Consider the following 15,453-nt stretch of genomic DNA (forward strand, 5'->3'; position numbering starts at 1 on the left):
GATCAGAACACCCTAGGCCCTGGCCAGGTAGCTCAGGTGGTTAGAGCACCATCCTGATAGGCTGAGATTGCGGGTTAGCTCCCTGGTCAGGGCACATACAAAAAACAACCAATAAAGGCACGAATAAGTGGAACAACCCATTGATGTTTCTCTCTCTCATCAATCAACTAAAAAAAAAACAAAATAAAGAGAGAAAACCCTAGGACATGGGGTTGGCTAGGCCTGGGGCCTCCCAGTGAGCTGTCTCCCTGTCTCTACACCACATCTCTGACTATAACATGTGTGTGCGTGTGTGTGCGTGTGTGTGTGAGCATCAGAAGATTGGGTGTTGGCCGAGTGACAGTGGGGAAGATGGCGTTCCTTTTACTGGACACAAAGGTCCAGCTTTCAGTCAGCCTGTGGCCAAGCCATCCCTACGCCACGCTTTGGAAGAGGGGCGTGGCCTTAGTCCTCTTCACAGTGTTGCTGTTGAAAGGAGTATTTTTAGCCAGAGCCTCCCTTCCCACCGAGTTTCTGCTGTCGCATGGCCTCCACCACTGGCACCCTGTGGTGAAGATGCTTCCCCTCCTAAACTTCACCTTTTCATTCTAATGCTGAGCTTGTCCTTAATGCAGGTGATGAAGACACGGTGCCTTGCCCTCTGTCCTCCATGCTCATTGAAGATCTCCCTCCTCCCCACGCCCCACCTTTAGATTGGGTTTGGTTTTGGAGGTTCCGGAAGCAGAGGCGCTGTGCCCAGCGTGGTACCGTGTTGGAGCCCTGGACGAGCCGCCAGCGCTGGGGTGTCTAGCGCTGGGCACAGTGCTCCGGGCTCTGCGTGCAGCTGGCTCCTGGCTGGCTGTTCGGAGCTGTCAGTCTTCATCCACGTGCCCCCTTGCTCGTCTGTGGTCAGAATGAAAGCTGTTTTTCGGGGAGAGGGGGTGGAGGGCTGGAGAGCGTGAGCGGACATCCTCCTGTTTGAGCTGAACCGCACCGGGTGCAGCCAGGAATCCCCATCTCCCCGCCTGCGGGAGGACACAGGCCCTCACCCTCTCCCCTGGCCCCAGTTCGTGGGCGAGCACCCGGTTTGCTCTTTCCCTGGAGGCGGTTCGCAGGTGGACGTGCTGGGCTTCTGGATCACCATGGCCGCTGGGGGAGGGGTGGGCGGTGCGACCCAGAGGCAATGGGTGTGTTCTTGGCCCCTCTCCCTTGCTGGAAGTCTTGGCACACGCCAGCAGTTCTGTGTGGCTCTGGACCTGTGAGGGAGTCCTGCCGCGGGAGGGCGGGAGGGCAGGGCGGACGAGCTCTCGGTGCCCGCGAGCAGCGCCCTCCGCACCGAAACCTGGAGACGGTGAGAAGTTCACCGCCATATCCTGAATGTTGCTACAGGAAATCAGCTTAAGAGCTGGACCCTCTGGAGGGTCCTCTCTCAAGCCTTTTAAGCATTAGTTTAGCATCTGCCTGAACCTCCTCCCTATACCGAGGAACTGATCATGCGTCTTTCCCTTAAGGAAGTGCAGGGAAAGCTGCCCTGAAGGTGAGCGAGTCTCCTGAGTGCAGCTCAGGAGATCCCGAGTGGGGCTTCCTGTCCTGAGTGATGGCCTTTGCCCCTCGGGGACTTGGGTGTGCCTCGCCTGGCCCGTTAGAGCCCCAACAATTCACTGTTTGCACAAACGCAGTGGCTCTGGGCAGACGCAGCCTCTGTTTGCAAGGCTGTAGCTGGGGGGTCAAGAAGGCATGTGGTCCAGCCCGTCGGGTGGGAGGGTCTCCGTGGACGAATCCAATCAGGACAGAGACAGAGCCCGCTCCTGTAAGATGTGCGTGGGGGGTACTTTGGGATGAGCAGAGGGTTGGTCTTTTGCGTGACAGAGGACAATTCTCCCAGGAAGGAAGCAGGTAGAGTTTATCAGCCAACACTCTCAGCCCTGGAGAGATGAGTACAAAACCAGGGAAGACCGTGGGGTCAGGGGCTGGGGTGGGGTGCTGACCTCACCCACCACGACTTTTCCTTAGGTTGAATCACTTTCTTCTCCTCCTCCTCCTTCTTCTTCTTCTCCTCCTCCTCTTCTTCTCTCTCTCTCCCTCCCCCCACCTCTCTCTCTTTTGCTTCCAGGTCAGGTTTTTCCTTTAGGAGTAAAAGAAACAGCAGGTCTGGGAACCATATAGATGTAGACCGAAATCTCACTCTCATCCCTTGGAAACCGGCCGCCTTGGGTACATTAGTTAACTGTTTAAGCCTCAGTTTGCTGGCTGCAAAATGGGCTTGATAGCACTTACCTGGTGGGGTTGCGGCGAGGACAGAGCAGTGAGGGACGTTTGTGAAATGCGTACGGCTGTGCCCTCACGTTCTTCCCCTTTCCCTGTCCCTTCGTGGGCACACAGCCAGCCTCCTCTTTCCCTGGCTCAGCTCCTCCGAGCTCTGAAGGCTGTCAGGCTGCTTCCTCGGCTTTCCTTGGTAATGAACCCTTTTCCTTTTGCTGGCGTGCCGGTCCCGTGGTCCCTGCAGTGAGCTCACTGCTGTCCTCCGGGTGAGCTCCAGCTCCTCCTCGTCCCCCTCACAAAGCGATGCCCAGCACTGGGCATGGCCTCCCCCGTGGGTGGTCCACCAAAGCGAAGGGCAGCAGAACTTGGCCATGCACTCCTCCCTTCTAGAAGCTCTCCGAGGTTGTGTTGCCTTTTATGGCGATGTTAGAAGCTGCCCTTCTAAGTGAAGATTTAGAGTCCTTGGGGGTTGTGCCAAAATACTGGCCTGATCCTTTCCCGGATGTCTGCGGGGGTCTTTGGGTTCCTCCTCCTTCGAGGGTCCTTGCCTAGGTGGCTGAAGTTCCATGTCAACCCGGTATGGTGCATTTCAGATCCGGCTCTCACCCTTGCTGGACCTGTGTGCGGCCGCCCAGGTTGTGGAGCTGAAACCCGTGTCAGGAAGACTCTACAGTGATGGATTAATGGAATCGCTGGGAGCTATTAGAGCCGCGCAGTGTGATACGGGATGGGCATGTAGGGTTTGTACAGGCTTCCCTGGTGAGTTACTGAGCCTTTGCCCCCTGCCTGGAGACTCATTCTGGAAACGAGGCTTTCCTGCCTGGCTGCTTACCCACCTGTGGACAGGCCAGGTGTAGAAAGAAAGCCCTGACACATCTGGACCTTTGCTGCGGCGCTATGGCCAAGGACAAGTAGCCTTTCTAGTCCTACAACCTTTGTAATTTATGCGCACTCACCCCCCTTTCCTTAACTCCCCTCCCCCCCCAACCAGATGCCATGAGCCAGGGTGGGCTGCCCAAATATGCAAGCCTTTCTTTCCTCCCCCCAGCACCCCCTGCAGCTCCATCCCAGGAGGGGAATCTCACTTTTCAAAGAATAAATCTGTCAAAGAGGCAACATTTCCAGAGAGCAGTAAATCTTGGCTCTGTGTGGGGGGAGGGCACGTGTGCCTGTGTGCCTCTGAGGTCTGTGCTCTGTGTGTGTGCCTGTGTGTGTGCAGAGAGGACACCGGCGATGATGGTGTTGAGGGCCTTTTAATTTCTGATGAGTCAGGACCACAAGAGGGAAGGACATGCTCAGGGAAGCAAGGGTGGGGGGTGGGTGTCAGACGGCTGGGAGAAGAAGGACTGAGCTGAGGGGAGGAGCGTGCTGGGCAGGAAGCGATCCCAGTTTGATTGACAGGCAGAGGAAGGTGATGCCACTGTGGGTGGTTCTGATTCCGTTCCCAAGAATGAGCTGCCCTTGCCCCTGATTGGTGCCGGCTGATTTCTGCTGCTTTTTGGGGGAACTCTGGCCCTCCCTGGGTGCAGGGTCCCTCCTGCCCTGGCCAGTCAGCCGCTGGGGCGTGTCTTCTCCACGTGGCGTTTCCTCTCTCCCGTCTGGAGGAAACCATCAGAGGAGAACCCCGGAGAAGACTCTGAATCGGGTTGAACTCTCCCAACAGTCTCCTGCAAAGTTTTGAATAAGAACAAAATTCTTCCAACAACAACCCACGAACTCACTCACCAGCCCCAAACGGAGCCCAGATGTGGGAAGACGGAAACGTTACTGGGCTGAGATCCAGTTTATTGGCTCCGGGTCTTGTGGGCGGGAGTGGAAGTGGGTGTGGTAGGGGTCAGCTGGGGGACCGAGTTACTTAGCATGAAGATGCCTCTGGGGACCAGGGTCTCTCATCGACCACAGGACTTCTAATGAACGTGGACCACCCTTGATTCTGCAGAAACAGTGAGGGCGATTGAAATCTGCCGAGGGTTCCTCAACCTTGTTTTAGCCCCCGCCACATGAATATGATGAAAGAAACGGACCGCAGGAATCCCCACAGAAAACACGGAGCTGGCCGTGTCGTCAGGCCCGGAGGGGATATTGAGGCCCCACTCATGTGCATGGTTTGAGAAGAATCTTTGTCCTTCTGACCATCCGTGGGATACCCCCGCTAGCCTGAGCGTCAGGCAGAGGCAGAGTGGAGAGAAGGACAGAGGGCTTGTAGGATGGAAGGAGAAGGTGGTACTTTGGGGTTTCTGACTAAAGAGAAATGTGGGTTCAGAGGCAGACTAAGAAAGCATAGGGGCCCTGGCTGGCGTAGCTCAGTGGATTGAGCTAGGGCTGTGAACCAGGCATCACAGGTTCGATTCCCAGTCAGGGCACATGCGTAGGTTGCAGGCCATGGACCCCAGCAACCGCACATTGATGTTTCTCTCTCTCTCTTTCTCCCTCCCTTCCCTCTCTAAAAATAAATAAATAAATAAAATCTTAAAAAAAAAAGAAAGCAGAGGGGAGGCAGGGTCCGCAGTCTGAGATGGGAAGAGGCCGGGAGGCCTGATCCAGGGGTGTCCAGAGGTGGGGACTTCTGTCCAAGCAGGCCAGATGGGCCACTGCCCGTGATAGGGATTTCCACCTGGAGGCCCAGGTGGGTGGACTTGAGGCTTGGTAGCCCACGTCCTTCCTTCCTTTTCCAGGGACAGAGGAAACCGGCACAGAGAGGCCCGTGTGGGCTGTGAGGCACATGGGGTGGGATGGACAGGGATGCCCCCAAACTGTGGCCTGGAGGAGAGCTCATGGGCCGGACGAGAGGTGACACAGGAGACTCCTGGAAGAATCAGCTCAAGGCTTTGAACCTGAGCCGTGTGTGTGTGTCTCTAGGTCGCATTGTGTCACGTGTACTGGGCATGCTTGACTCTTCTGATGTGTGGCCTGGTGGCTGTGGCAGTTCCCAGGGCCACCATGTTGTTTTAGCGGGGATACCACAGGCCTCTGGGCAGCTCTGTTTTGTGGATACAAATTTCTGGCGTCTACTCTAGGGCGGTCCTTTTTCCCAAGCTCATTATTTATGGATTCCGGATCACCACCCACTTTGAAAACATATGAAGCCGGTCGGCGTGTGGTGCAGGCAGCTTGGGGGAGAGGTGGGCCGGAAAGGCAGAACTGTGTAAAAATTGCCCCACACAGCATGGACCCCTGGTCGGGGCCACAAATCAAGCCCGGACCTTCCCTGTCTGGGGACAGCGGTGGGTTCTCGGGGCCTGTCACCCTGAATCACACTGTGTCTATCAGAAAGCTAAGTCAAAGTCAATTTTTAAAAAATGATTATAGAAACCATATGTGTATGCAAAAACGTACTTCTTTTTATTCCCCCACGGCTGGTAAAATTTCTTGCTCTTTTCCTTGGAGCCTTTCGGAATGGGGAACAGCGTGACCGCCCGTAAGAGGGGTTACTTTTCAGGCGACACAAGCCCAGCAAGAGGGGGTTCATTGCACCGACGAACTGTGGATTTTTCCGACCACAGTCCCTTCTAAACGGATGGCATTAGGGACCTGTGGGTCACTGTAATAATGAGCCAGGCAGGTCCAGACTAGAATACGGCCCCAAAAGTTTGCTGACCCCAAAGAGAAGAATGTCTTATCATTTGACCAAGTTCATTTTCTTTCCCATCCATATTGATTGTAACTCTGAGCTCGCAAGGCCCCAGGTTCAAAACCAGCCGTCTTAGCTTTTTGTTGACTGCAGCCTAAACAATGGAGAGATGCCCTCTTTCCCTAACCGTTCTTCTGGTCAACGACATGCAATGCGAAGTTGTACCTTAAACTTGTTATATTAATTTAACAACTCTGTATACCAAAGGAAATGGTGTTTCTTCTTCTATTCATGTACTGCTCCCTCCGGCCCCCACTCCCATCCTCGATGGGGCCCGGCGCCCCCTTGACCAGGGGAGGGAGACCCGCATTGAGGAAGGCGGCGGGGGAAGCCCCGTGTCACGTGGCTGAATGGTGTCTCTGTCACTGGACTCGGGTTTGAGTGTTCGACACGCCGAGAGGCCGAAACTTAACACAGAGTCTGGAGTGAGGAGAGGTTTATTGAGCAAGAAGGTACCAACTAGGAAGGTGGAGGACCTAAGGGTGCCTCATGTCCACCTTGCTTGCTGGACTAGGTTGAGGTCTTGAGGGGTGGGGCCCATGGGGGTGCAGAAGCTCTGGTGGGGCAAGTTTAACTGGAGGATTCTGGCCACTTATGGTGAAGGGGCATCAACACCTGACCTTCCTGGACGATGGACCCTTGGCTCTGAAAGGGTTTTCATGTTCAAGGTCCAGTCATATCCATGGAAGGCAGGGCTGAGACTTTGGTTCCTGGTGCAGCCGGGGGTCACAGTTCTCCCCTCTGCGCATGCTTGGGCTGTGTGACGTGTGCCTTTGGCCTGTTGTCTCTGAAAAGCAGCTCAGTTTTTCGGTAAGCAGGACAGCGCCAGTCAGAGCTGGCTCTGCAGGTGTCTTTGCCCAGAAACACTCCCTGCCCTGTCTTCGGGTTGGAGGCAGGGACTCCCTTCTGGCGGGGGTAGCGGGGAGGGCAGGAGATTTGTTCGACTTCCTCCTCATTGCTCCTTCCCACAAATACTTTAGTTCTCCCCTTAAAATACAGCAAGAGAACCAATCGATGTCGTCAGTGCTGGGGGAAAGGGTGTGCCTCGGACAGGTGTGGGTGAGGTGTGAAGTTTCTCATTGGTAAGTCCTTTCTGCTTGTATTGAAAATAATAAAAAAAATCAGTTTGCATCAAGAAAGGAATTAGTATATTTTGAATCATCTCTAGTAGATAGCATGTATTATTTTTTAACTACTGAAAAGTTATTGTTGAAATTAAACAGCCTATTGAAAACGAAAATTTAGTAAGTGAGTCAGGGCACTGGGCTTTGAGCTCTTTTTAAAAAAAAACACAAAAAACAAAGTACTGTATGTGCATATGATTCATATACATTTGGACATTTTAAATACAAAGATACATGTATTTGGCAGACATTGTATGTTTGAGATTCATTGACAGTTCCCTCTCCTCCTGGAAATGCTGGTCACGTTTTCTTTAGGAAAGCACCCCTCACCCTTTCCTAACCCTGCGGTTTCATTTGAATGGATCCAGGCCTGGCTCCAGGGCTGCACTCTGATTGGTTTAAACCAGCAGGCAGTTTGCCATCTCCCAGACACAGTGATTGGTTCAAGCATGGTGATGTAATCCAGTCACAGCCAATGAGAATCAAGATGACATTTGCTGGCACTTCTGAGATCGTGACCTTGTCTTTCCTCCCCGGAATTCTGGGGTGGAAAGAGGAGAGGTAAGTTCAGTGCCCTTTGGTTGAGCTATAGAGAGGGAAGCCCAGTGAGGATGGGCCTAAAAAAAAAGCACAAGGTCAAGAGATGCATGAAAACTAGCCTTGATACTTGGATTAAACAAGCCCTTGGACTTTGAGATACATGAGCCAACCCATTCCCCTTCCCTGTTTGAATCAGAGTGCCTTTCTTTTTTTGTCATTTATAACTCAAAGAATCCCCAAAGCCACCACAGCACGTATCCCCAAAATGACCATGAGTAAGATTTGCCTCCAGTAGACGATTCAGAAGGCCCATCAGGAACTTGCAATGTCATCGTCTGTATGATAGTCTTTTCTTATTTTCTGTATTCTTGATGCCCTGGCATCTGGAATCTCACCGCTGGGGAGAGACTCCCCATCCTGGCAGTAGCCAATTCTTAGATAGCCAAGGACCCACCGGGGAGCATGCCTCTCCCACGCAAACTGACCGACGCAGAGTCCAGGCTCCAAAGCGCCCCCCCTGCCTGGTGCTGAGGCTCCAGGACGCAGTGGTCCCCCGCCCTCGCCCCCCAGGAGTTTGCTAGAGTCGCCCACAGTGGCCAGTCCTACGTCTGCTTGCTGTGTCCTGCTTCCCTTTCTCCTCTGCCTTCCCATGGACCCCGGCACTTCCCTGAGTAGCCCTGCCTGACAGCGCGTGCTCCCTCCTCTGGGTCACTGTGAGTGACAATTGTTTTTCTCAGTGACAGCCATCTCCTGACCTGTGGGCCTCACCACACCTGGATAGTAATGATATCCGCACCCTGAATTGAAGACACCCCAGTAAGAGGGACACCATGGATGCCATAAAAAGCCGTGGTCCTGACTGTGCATCTCTGCCCTCCGACTCTCCCTGAGTTGTATGACCTTAATAGTAAACTGGAGAACAAGTAATACAGTGTTTTCCTGCAGTTGGTGAGCTGCCCCAGCGAGTTAGTCTGACCCCAGGAGGAGGCTGTGGGAGCCTCTACTCTGTCGCTGGTGGGTCTGCAGCCTGGTGATGTGTGCTTTCAGTCGGAATCTGGGGGGGTGGGTCGTCTTGCAGGACTGAGTCCTCAACCTGCGGGATCTGGTGCTGTCTCCGGGTATACGTGGTATCAGGACTGAGTTAATTGCTTGGCGGGGTTGGGAAGACATAGCAGAGGGCGGGCCAAAGTAGGTTTACAGTCATTCGGATGGAAGAACACAAATCAGTGAATAAATGATAATACGAGAATAGCAAACTCTGTGTTTGGGGTTCTTACCACTGTAAAGCTACTCTGGCCCATCCCTGTGTGTTGACCACTGGTGCAGAGCGCATGCCACTTGCTCTGGGGCTGCACCCAATGCCCCAGTGTTGTCTCCACGCTAGCACCATCGCTGAGGGTCCCATGGGCCCCTGCACCGTTCTGTAAGCACCTTTGGGTGGTGGGGTGCCTTATAGTGCTGTTGAACCCCATGGGCATCGCCAGACTGCCTAGTTCTTTTCCTATAGAGTGAGCCCTTTGGTTAGAAAATGTACTAGGGGACGTCATATGTTTACAGGCATGCAGTAAGTCCAGTCATAGCCGTCCTGGTAGGATCCCGTTGGAGATACAGGGAACACAAATTCCCATTCCGACATCAGTGTCTGTTCTCCTGAGGACAGATTGATGCCTCTCCCTGGTGTCCGGGGAAATACTGCCTGGTCTTGCCCTGCGGGAGCCCGGGGCTCCATCAGGACTCTGAGCAGGGGCTGCTGGTGAAGGTGGTAATAGTTACCGAGGACAGAGCAAGGTGTCAGAGTGTCCTGGAAACATGGGGAAGCGATTCACTAAGGGGACATTGTGTGATCACCGGGCAGCCTGCCTGGTGGTGAGTTTTTCCCTGGCTGGGTCAAGCCGTGCAAAGCAGGCGCAGGGCTGGGAGGACTCGCCGAATCATTGGGGAGGCTGCAAAACCAGGTGGGGACAAGGGTCGGTCACCAAGGGAGGCTCAGCAGAAGGAGCATCCGGGCCCGGGGTGGCCACTGCCACTGAAGTGCGATGCTGCCAGCACCACATCCGGCTGCTGGTGGACACTGTCCCCACAGGACGCTGCAGCTGGACGTAGGTGCCGGGCTGTGCGACTCTCTGGCTACCGCAGAGCTAACCTCTCTGACCTCTGGTCCTTGTACCACTTGCTCACGATTTAGGGTATTGGCCGGGGCTGGACCAGCACCACCACTAACCATCAGCTCAAACTGAACCTTCATGTAATTGCCCCGCCAGCATGCTGTTGTAATAAACACGGAGATCAAGGACGACTCACCGCGTGCACGGCGCACCCTAGAGCTGACTGGTGCAGAGCAGACAGAGCTGCAGCCCTGCACCTCGGCTCATGGCATGGCAGCCCGTGGGGAAATGGGCAGGATGTGATGTCACAGATGGGCCAGGGGCCCTGAGAGCACCCACGGGTGGCGGCAGATGGAAGCAATGCCACATGCGTGGCCGCTTGGTCTCAGTCTTTGGTAACGAGCCTGTGATGTGCCGGAAGTCTGCAGTGCTCTGGGCAGCTGGGGTTGGGTTCACAATCAAGTTGCAATGACACGGAATGAACAACCACAGGCCAGTTAAAGGACGGAAAGAGGCAATTGGAGGATGGATTTGTGGAGCAAGTCAGCCTTCCTGGGGCACACCCAGAAGCTCCTTAAGGAGAGGAAATCTAAAATATAAAAGAAGGCGTTTCCTAAGATTCATGGGATGTAGGCTTGGATTTATTTTTCACTAAAGCTTTAGAGAAAAATGTCACTTTGAAGACTGGACAGCTTGGGGACAAGGAGGGGGCACATTTAGCAAACACAGACTTGTATTGACCTTTGACCATGGAACAGGCACTCCTTTTGAGGATTGTGATGGACACTGGAATTAGATACAGTTCTTCTCCTCAGACTAGCCGCTTACCAATCACAGCTCATTGCTGTGTGTTTGATAACAGACACCTAGCGTGGGGTTTTGGGTTTTCTAGTCACGGCCAAGGGCGGGGGGAGGCCTTGCAAACTAAGCTATAAGGAGCATCTCAGGGTCAGATTCCTTCCTCCTCCCCACCTCTGTGTCCTCCGTGGATATTCTACAGCATCCACGTGGGCAGCCGGCCTGGTGCAATGCAGCCGCATTAACATTCCGGTCATGCCCAGAGCTCGCCCTGCCCTGGCTGTGATGCACGGCCCTCTGCAGCTTTGGTGACGCAGCCACAGAGGCGGGGAGGGCACCGCTGGGCTGTAAGGGCACTCGCTGCCCCTAAAAGAGGAGGCAGGGCGGATCTGGAAGGCTCCTTTGCCTTCTGGAAGTCTCAGGGACACAGGCCAGAGTCCGGGTCAGCGCAGGAGATCCGGAGACCTGTGGAGAGTCGAGTAAAGGAGCCTTCCCCGATTCACGGAAGGTGAGAGCTGTCATCTGTCGGGGCTCACGGTCCAGCAGATGCTTCGCACGCACCGCGGTGCCAGTGCGACTCCACCAGAGAGGTGAGTGACGTGAAAACCAGACCGTTCAACCAAATCACCCAAGGTGACAGTGCAAGTGATTAAGACAGAACTGGAATTTCAACTTGCATCTTTCCGCCCCGAAGCCTTAAGACAGTGTTTCTCAGCCAGAGGCCATGCACCCCCTCCCTGGGGGCATTTGACAGTATCTGGAGACAGTTTTGATTGTCACCCTCAAAGCTGTGAGAGTGCTAATGGCGTCTAGGGGGTAGAAGCTGGGGTGTGGCTGCACACCCTACAATGCCCAGAACACGCCCTGTTGAGCAGAACTGTGTCTCTCCGAAAAGACAGGCTGAGGCGTCTCAGAGTGTGACGTGACTTGGAAATAGGGCTGTCGCATGTTAAGGTGTCCGTACTGGAGGACGTGGACCCCTAACCCAATGCGACCGGTGTCCTCACGAGAAGGTGGCCACGCGTAGACACAGAGAGACCCCCGGGGAGATGGGAGCAGGGAGCAGAGTGACGCATGTCCCCGTGTGTCACCAAGCCAAGGAACACCAAGGATTAGCAGTTGCTGTTAGGTGCTAGGAGAGGGTCACGGGACAGATTCTCCCTCACAGCTCTTAGGAGGACCTGACCTGGCCGACACCCTGATTTTGGACTTGGACCTGCAGGACTCTGAGAGAATCCACTTCTGCTTTCGTAAGCCACGCAGTTTGTGGTAGTGTGAGGTGGCCGCCTTAGCAAACCAGTACACACACAGCGGAGCCGTCCAGTCCAAAGAGCCACTAGTGCCGCCACTGAGAAACCCAGTCCCCAGAGAACCCTACGCCGCCCTGCTCTGAACACCCTCTCCACCGCTCTCTCCTCCTTCCAGGGCCCGCCGACCACTCCAGGGAAGCTTGTGAGATCTTATTTTTACTTATTTTTGCCTGTGTCTGGCACAGTGCAGAGCAGCCTGTCTCAGAGAGCGAAAACCTGTCTCCTAAAATGTTCAACATAGTTAGTCCATCTGGCAACTTAATTAGCCTTGACCTACCTCGGGGGAGAGAGGTCCTGGCTGGAGCACTGCGTGCGATGGCTTGCGATGTCGTTGTCCCTGAACGAGACCCCGGGTCTTCCCCCAGCCCGGCTGGACCGTCTCTGGCTCTCGGTGCTGGGCTGGGTGGTCCGAGTTCCCTCCCCAGCGTCACATTCTATTTCATCCGTCTGCTTTCCTCACAGACCACAGCGTGGCATCTCTTGAGCGTAGGAAAAGAAGGCGTTCTTCACATTCTAACAGGAAAGGAGGCGGGAGGGGGAGGCCCGTGCTCCTCTGAGCAGACGGAACAGCCACTGGCGCCGTTTGCTGACTCCTTATTTCTCCGGGTCTAGAGGGGTCTAAACCCCACCTCGCCAAGGAGCCTGGCCCCTGCAGAGCCACGCTGCGCTCTCCGTGATGCCCTGAGTGACTGAGGCCGTGCTTCCTGCTTGGGCCTGGTGGGGTCTGTCGCCCGCTGTGAGCGTGGATATTGTAACGACCCTGTGCATCCCCGCAAAGGCACAGAGCACAACACCCCAGAACGCCTGCCTACGACGGCAGGTAGCCCGTGTGGACTTGGCCGCTGGTGACTCTGAACACTGGTGCAGAGGCTTTTAAAGTGGGTCTTTCTCGTCCACGGCAGAAACTCCAAGGTGGGTTCCATCGGGACTGTCAAGTAGGCTGTGGTTCATGAGATACGGAGCAGTGGCCAGTGAGACACGGCACATCTGGGTTCGAGGGTGACCTCGATGCAGTTAGCGAGCGCCGTTCGTGCTGGGAGAGCCGCTGCGGGGCTGGGCGGGGTTTTCTGGGCATTCTGTGCCCCGACCCCTTCTCCCCACGGCCCTGGTGTCTAGTAGGCACACGTTAGGTGCTGGCGCTGACACAGGACATGGGGAGTCCTCGGAATTTTCTTAGTTCATTCTGGGCCCCTCCGCCGGCGTCTTCATGCCTCAGCAGGTTTACTGGAGAGCTAGGGGAATGTGAACACGGCCCGTGGTGGATTTATAGCACGGAGACGCTAAGGGGACACCTCCTAGCATCAGGACACTCTCGTTTTTGACCCTGGACCTGGGCCAGTTTAGTTTTCATGTGTCGTTTTGAGAAGCTCGACATCCTGACACTTCCTGGAAGATATGTATTTGCTGTTACGTGCCTCTCATCGTAGCAGATTGTACACGACAGGAAGCGCTGTGATCGAAGCTGGGAGATCTGGATGCAAGGCCCCACTGTGTCACGTACTAGGTGTGTGTGTGACCTTGGACAAGTCCCATGGCCACTCTGACCTTGGGCTTGCCCATCGGGCGCATGGGGGCAGGGTCTGTGCTCCTCATTTCCGAAGGTCCGGAGCGTCCACTTGGATAGCTCACGTGAAAGAGCTTTGGAAGTGGCGAGGCAGTATCTAAAGGTCAAGTACAACCGTGAATAAATTTCGATTCACTGTTACATTTTCATGGTTCCCCATCGTCGTTTTGCAGTCAGCCCTGATTTTCATGCAGGTGACGACAGAGCTCTTTTCATGCTGCCCGATTGCTCTGATGACTCGGAGATCTGGCCTGTTCCGCAGGGATCTGCTTCCGGTTCTACAGTGTCCAGGTTGGGTCTTTCTGCGAACACCTTTACTCCTCATTGTTATTAATTAAGCTGAGGACATGCCCGATAAGATACACTGTTGCCCGACACACCTACTCCTCCACTTTGAGGTGGCCCCTGGCGTTTGTGCCTGGGTTCAATTTACCGTTTAAAAGCAGTGTATATGTTTGCAGCGTTTGGGGGCGCTTTCACGGTTAAATCCACAGCTGCCATGGAACGCTCATGAAGAGGGGGTTTGGCAGCCCGATTCCGGGTTTCTGGTGCCTAAGGAATTGTTGAGAGGCCGGAGGGGGCCCCGCTGCAGCCTGCTGACCCAGAAGACCACTGCAGGCTGGCTGTTCACCTGTGAGAACGAATCACGGATTTCCCCTCCTGGTGAAAATACGGGACCCTGGTTTCTCTCACTCCTTTCTCATCCTGGCTACAATCACTACTCGGTTTTTTCTCCTGGAATCTCATGGCCATTGGGCTCATCCTAGTCCTCGGACTGTCCTGCCTTCCACCTGCTCTTTCTTCTGTCAGTCATGGGGTGGTGAGCTAGCCGGGTAGGGTGCAACCGGTGCTGCGCCCCTCGGTCTGCACCCTGGGGCATGTACCTGGAGCAGAGTGACAAGGAGAAGCAGGGGTCCCTTGAGAGGGTACCGGGGACTCCTCTTTCTGACCGACGTGGTCTTCACATCTCTCATGGGGCCAGTGGAAGGCATTGCATATTGGCACTGGCCCATGGCGTTCACACTGGACTTCCCGAACTCTCTATCCTACGATTTCCCTGAAACTTACTTCCCAAAATTAGGGGTCTAGATCCTTCACCCTCCCACGCCTGTATCTGCAGGCAGCAGAGGTTTTGGCTGCTCTGAAAAAGTGGTTCACTGGCTGAAACGTGTGCTAGAAAAATGCACAGGTGCTACAAGACCTTTGGCACTAACTGACGTAGGTTTGCATAAGGCTCCCTCATAGGGCAGAGGTCTTCTGCATAAATTATCTCTACAACCTTGTGAGCCGGGGAGGGTGTGAACCATAATGTCCTCTTATGGCTCGGAGGTGGGGTGATGTGCACAGGCGACGCCCTTGGTGAGCAAGAGGACCGGACCTCTCCTCTGTGACTTGGATTTCTGAGATGAGGACTCTTTCCTTGGACCATAGGACCTTGGGATTATTGAACCATGCAAGGAGAGGGGAGGGCAATCAGACAGAAGCTAGCCATTTTTTAAAGAGAAGTTATTTATTTTTAGAGGGAGGGGAAGGAAGGGAGAGAGAGAGGGAGAGGAACATCGATGTGAGAAGGAATCATCGATCGGTTGCTTCTTGCACCCTGTCTGGGACTGAGCCCACAGCCCAGGCCTGCGCCCTGACCCGGAAGCCAACCAGCGACCTTTCACTTTCCAGTCTGACACCCAACCAACTGAGCCACACTGGTTGGGGCAGAAGCCAGCAGTTTAATTCCAGTTAATAACAGGAGTCGATGTGCTGTTTCCTGTTATACTGAGAATTCCTGTTCTCTGCCCTTTCTAGAACAGTGGCGTTCAACCTTTCCTTTCCTTCTTTCTCCCTTCCCTCCCCTCCCTCCCCTCCCCTCCCCTCCCTCCCCTCCCCTCCCCTCCCCTCCCTTCCCTCCCTCCCTCCCTTCCTTCCTTCCTCTCTCTCTTCCTTCTCTCCCTCCCTCCCTCCTCCCTTTTTTGTAAGAAGACATCCCCTTTTGGCCAAATGAAATTTGTTGTAAGACCCCCGAATGTCAGACTTAAGGGGAACGGCTGTGATTGAAGCAGGTGTGGAACCTTACCTGCTCCGTCTCCGCTTGCCCCTCGACTGTGGACACTGCTGACCGCTCAGAGGGGTGAGCGTGGAGCCTTCC

The sequence above is a fragment of the Phyllostomus discolor genome, chromosome 15 (genome assembly GCF_004126475.2).
Source record: "Phyllostomus discolor isolate MPI-MPIP mPhyDis1 chromosome 15, mPhyDis1.pri.v3, whole genome shotgun sequence".
Classification (NCBI taxonomy): Eukaryota; Metazoa; Chordata; class Mammalia; order Chiroptera; family Phyllostomidae; genus Phyllostomus; species Phyllostomus discolor.